At 36.0% G+C, this 4801-nt stretch overlaps 1 long non-coding RNA gene across 1 annotated transcript; it reads left to right on the top strand.

Annotated features, from left to right (window-relative positions):
- Positions 1 to 2452: 2452 nt before the first annotated feature.
- Positions 2453 to 3282, top strand: LOC109398731 (uncharacterized). Its single transcript, XR_009997547.1, has 2 exons — positions 2453 to 3011; positions 3078 to 3282. It is a non-coding gene; the product is annotated as an uncharacterized LOC109398731 (long non-coding RNA).
- The last annotated feature ends 1519 nt before the right edge of the window (positions 3283 to 4801 follow it).

The following is a 4801-nucleotide window of genomic DNA, read 5'->3' as shown; positions in this document are numbered from 1 at the left end:
TTCAGAAGCATGCTATCGAAAAACAATGTATGAATGAATTTAACCTTGTAGTTTTATCTGAAAATTTGCCGAATAACATTGGGGTCGCAAACGTATACCAAAGTCGTGAGCGAGCTGTAAAGGCAACTCTCCACGCGGTGAATGTAAATTTCATTCACGCTGTGGAAAGTTGCCTTCACAGCTCGCTCACGACTTTGGAATGCGCGTGCGACCCCAATGTTATTCGGCAAACTTTCAGATAAAACTACAAGGTTAAATTCATCCACACATTGTTTTTCGATAGCATGCTTCTGAACTGAGATAATAGCAAATGAATGTAAATCTTTACAAATGAATGGTTGCAACCTTGAACTCACACTCAAAGCACACTCATGAACCGGTCCAGCGTGAGCGAACTCGCGCGCGATTCTGAATCGTTTTCTCACGCGCGAGTTTTTCATGCAAAATCTCGCTCTCACGAGTCAAGCGCTGAAATCTCGTTTGTTTATAAAACAAATTCAAATCAATTTGAACGACATTCAATGTTGTTGTACGCTAGATTTGCTTTTGTTCTATCATGCAATCCTAAAAACTTCGATGTAAATAGTAATAGCACCAAGAAATAAAGCAATGAGTGAAATCACGAGTCAACTCATGCATGATTTTTTCGGTGGTGAGTTTGGCGAGTCAAGAATCGCGCGTGAAACAACTCATCCATGAGGTTTGAGAATTTGAGTTTTTACCAACACTGTTGGTGGTATTCCTGAACATAATAATGAAGAAAATTCTTCAACAGTACAGGAAAACAAATAAATTCTTTTTGGAGTAATCAAACAGACAAAAATCGTGACAATACTTTTCATAAAGTGGTTTTCCATGAAATAACTAGTTATGATATTGTAGTACTTCCTATTGCTGGTGGTTTAGTTCTGAAGAGAAAAGTATCTTATATATATCGCTTACCACTATAGATGCATCGGCTAGAACGAAGGTTAGGTTAAACGGACCAATATGACATAAGGATGTGTAAAAATACATAAAATAGAAGAAGTGGAAGAAGCAGAAGAAGAAGAAGAAGCAAATTCCTAACTACACTTGATTATGAAGTGGTTGTTTGTACCATTAAAATAAGTCATAAGAGAAAAAAAATGAACAAAAATGTACATACGTAAAAATCTGCCTATTAGATTACCTATTTTAATGTAAACTCTGATTTTATAGGACAATAAAAGAGCATGAAACAAATAACACTGTTTTGTTTTGAAACAATGAATAGAAGAAGTAGCATGGAATGAGCTCACTATTTTTTCGGCTGAGGGCTTTTATGACCATCGCTCGCTCTGAGGGGATACTGGAGTACAGTCTAAGCAGCATGGTATCGTTATATGACCACATTGTATCCTTTTTCTTCGTGGCACAACGCCCCAACTGGGATAAAGGCTGCTTTTCATCTTGATGTTCTATGCTATGTAACTGAGAGCTTCCTCTGGCAATGACCATTTTTGTATGTGTACATTGTGTGACAGCTGTACGAAGACACTGTATGTCGAAGAAAGTCAAGGAAATTTAGTGGACCGACCGTGAATTAAACCCGTCACCTTCAGCTTGATCTTGCTGAATAACCGTGCACTTACCCCGTTGGCTATATCCCTTTCGTGGTGAACCAGCACTATTGAGCACTATTGAGTAATAACAGTTTTGCCATTTTTTTTCATCTGTTTAGTCTTTGTTTTATGTTATATTAGAAAAATCTCTCAAGTTTATAACACGTTGTGTTATGATGTTATAAAAATCTTTTATAACTTACTAGCTGTCCCGGAAAACTTTGTCTTGCCCGGTTGTGGTGGTTTGACAACTGTTGAGGTCATTGCAGCACCGCACTCTAGATTGGCTTTATTTCGATCGTGTTGAATTTCTTCTCAACTCATGAAAAATCAGTAATTTCACAATTTTCCTACTTTTTTAGTTGATTTCCTTAACTTTTACTACTTATAAACACAGCCACCATGAATACGAATCAAACCATGCAAGAGTCATCCTTATCGGTTCAGCCGTTCGTGACTTTTGTTGCCTCAAAGGGACTTCAGATTCATTTTTATGTAGATAGATATATAGATATATAGATAGATAGATAGATAAACTGTTTTAATAATTGACCCAATATGTATACTTGTATGTGTGCAAACAAACTTTTGTTTGCTTTTCATGTGAGATTTACCACAACAAGTTAGACAAAAAGTGAAGTAAATCCGTAAAACATGAAAAAGTTTTATCTGTCGCATATTTTTAATTTCCGATTAATATAGGTGGTCAAAGCTAGAAATTGAAAGCTAAAGAATAGTTCTTCCAAACGAGGAACAAGAAATGATATTTTGTTGGGAGATTGTAAAGTTCTGGAGAGCCAAAGTTAAGCCATTTGTATGGAAATTTCACATTTTTGCGCTCCGTCCCGAAAGAGATTTGGCTATTTTTTCCCTAACAATGAAGCGATTCCCTGAAGACCCTTGCGGTCGCGGTTGGGAAACACTGTTATAAACAAATCTTTTTGATCCACTCTCCGTTTTGTTGCTATTTGATCTTCTTTGCTTGTTCAAAGCTTCTATTGTGTCACCGTCGCGTCAGTCCAGTTGATCGTCCGTCTTCATCCTTCTATTGTTGAATTATTTTATTGCTGTTTGATCGTGAGCATAGCAGTTTTTCTTGTTAATTTCTATACGTTTAAACACAATTCGAGAGCTCATCAAGCCGAACTGTGTAAGAAGTGAATATATCTCAACGAAGCTATCGAATTCTAGCAAATTGTTTCTGCTCTTTTCAGATTAATCGCTTAGTGTTCAAACCCACTGCACCTTTCCTTCTCTGAAACATTGTGCTGCAATTCTACGACATTATAATGGACATGGCAGCTACCCTCAATATCTCAATTCCACAACTGCACGACCAACTTCGCTCCCTTGCCGGAGTAATAGCGGTCAGGGATCTAGAAGTGGTGTGTACAGGAGTGGTTCAGATGAACGTAATATTAGTGGTTGGTGAGTACATTTTGATTGCGATTTTGGTTCGAAACACAAAGAATCTAATGTTGCCTACCGCCATAGATCCAACGGCCGAAACGGACGAAATTATAGTCGCTGCCAATGCCATTGCCCGGGATGGATACAACATTAAGAAGGCTCACGTACAAATACAGAGGATGCCAGAGGATCATAAACAAAAATAAGAACGCTTGATTGTGATGTGGTGCTTGCATCATTAAGAAAAACATCACGAAAAGTTGAATAAAATTTTACATAATTACTAGAATCTTAAAACGGTCCACATTCAATACCTACAATAACTAGGGTCACATGGATATCACTGGTGTTATCCAAGTTACTCACTGAGTAATCAGCTCTTGAGAAAAAAAATAGATTCCTACCAATATGAGAGCTAAAGGATTACTCCTATAGATTCCTCGGAAATAACTCTACGGGCTCTTACAAAAAAATACCAAAGAAATCATACCCATTTATTCCAGGGATTTCTAGAGTTTCTTACAGGATTTGATTCAGATATTTCATTAGCTTCTTTCTCGAAATTTCTCAAAAAGTTATTTTAGAAAATCATGCAAGAATTGCTTAAGAAATTTCCATGAATTTCTTCAGAAATCCTTTAGTGATTTCTGAAAAAACTCTTTGAGAGATTTCTCCAGAAAAGCATCAATCAATTCATGAATATCTTCATGCATTACCCCATATATTCCTGCAAAAGAATCCTTTAGATATTCCCAATGCGATTCATACAGAAAATTCACCAAAGAATGAAAAAACTATCACGATGCTTTTGTAAATTTCTCTAACCTCTCATAACACGCATAGTTTCTTAAGTAATTTCTTCAACATTGATTAAAGATTATCCCAGAAATTAATTAAAGAACTCCTTCATAAAACTTTCCCTAGATTCCTTCTGGAATTGCTCCATGGATTCCGTTAGTGAAGATTTCATTTTTTTTAAGAAAGTCTTCTACGGATTCCTTTTGATAGTTTTTTAGAACGTCTGCCATGGATTTCTTGAGAAATCGCTCTAGAATTTTCTCTAGAATTACCTCCAGAGGATTCTTGAAAGATTTTGCTAAGAACTCCTTTAAAATAGTTCCATGAGTACCCTCACGGATTTCTCCATAATTCTTTAAAAATTCCGTACGATAATTCTTTCAGGAAATCATCCTCGGGCACAAATGCTTTCAGCGATTGCTTCAGAAAAGCAATAGTTCAGAATTCCTCCAGAAATTTCTCAACAGATTTCTCTATAAAATCTTCCAAAGACTCCTTCGAGAATTCTTCTAGAGTTTTCTTCAAAAATTCTTCCAGGGATTCCTCAAAAAAAAACTTCCATGTAGATTTCCTCATTAATTCTTTATGAGATACTTTCATAAATCATCCATGGATTTTTTAAAAGTTTTCTTCACAAATCTCCTTGAGAATATATCCAGAAATTTATCCAGGATTTTCTTGAGTTCCTCTCGAAACTTCTCCAAGGATTACTCAAGAAATTTCTCCAGGAGTTCGTTAAAAAAACCTTTCGAAAATTTCTACGAGGATACTTTTACAAATTTTTACAGGGATTACTTCAGAAATTCTTTAAAAAAAAAATTCATGAATGTTACCAGTGTTTTTTTGTTCAAAAAATCTTCCAGAGATTCGTTCAGAAATCTGTAAAGCGTTTGTTCCGCGGGATGAATGACGAAACATAATAGAGTTTGGCCTTTCAAATAATATTTTTGAGATTTTTTTCTTTTCCAAGTGAAATGTAATTACAGTAGAGGTTCGGTCGGTGCAAACGG

Source organism: Aedes albopictus, chromosome 2 (genome assembly GCF_035046485.1).
Source record: "Aedes albopictus strain Foshan chromosome 2, AalbF5, whole genome shotgun sequence".
NCBI classification, from domain to species: Eukaryota; Metazoa; Arthropoda; class Insecta; order Diptera; family Culicidae; genus Aedes; species Aedes albopictus.
This window is presented reverse-complemented; position numbering and strand designations above follow the sequence as displayed.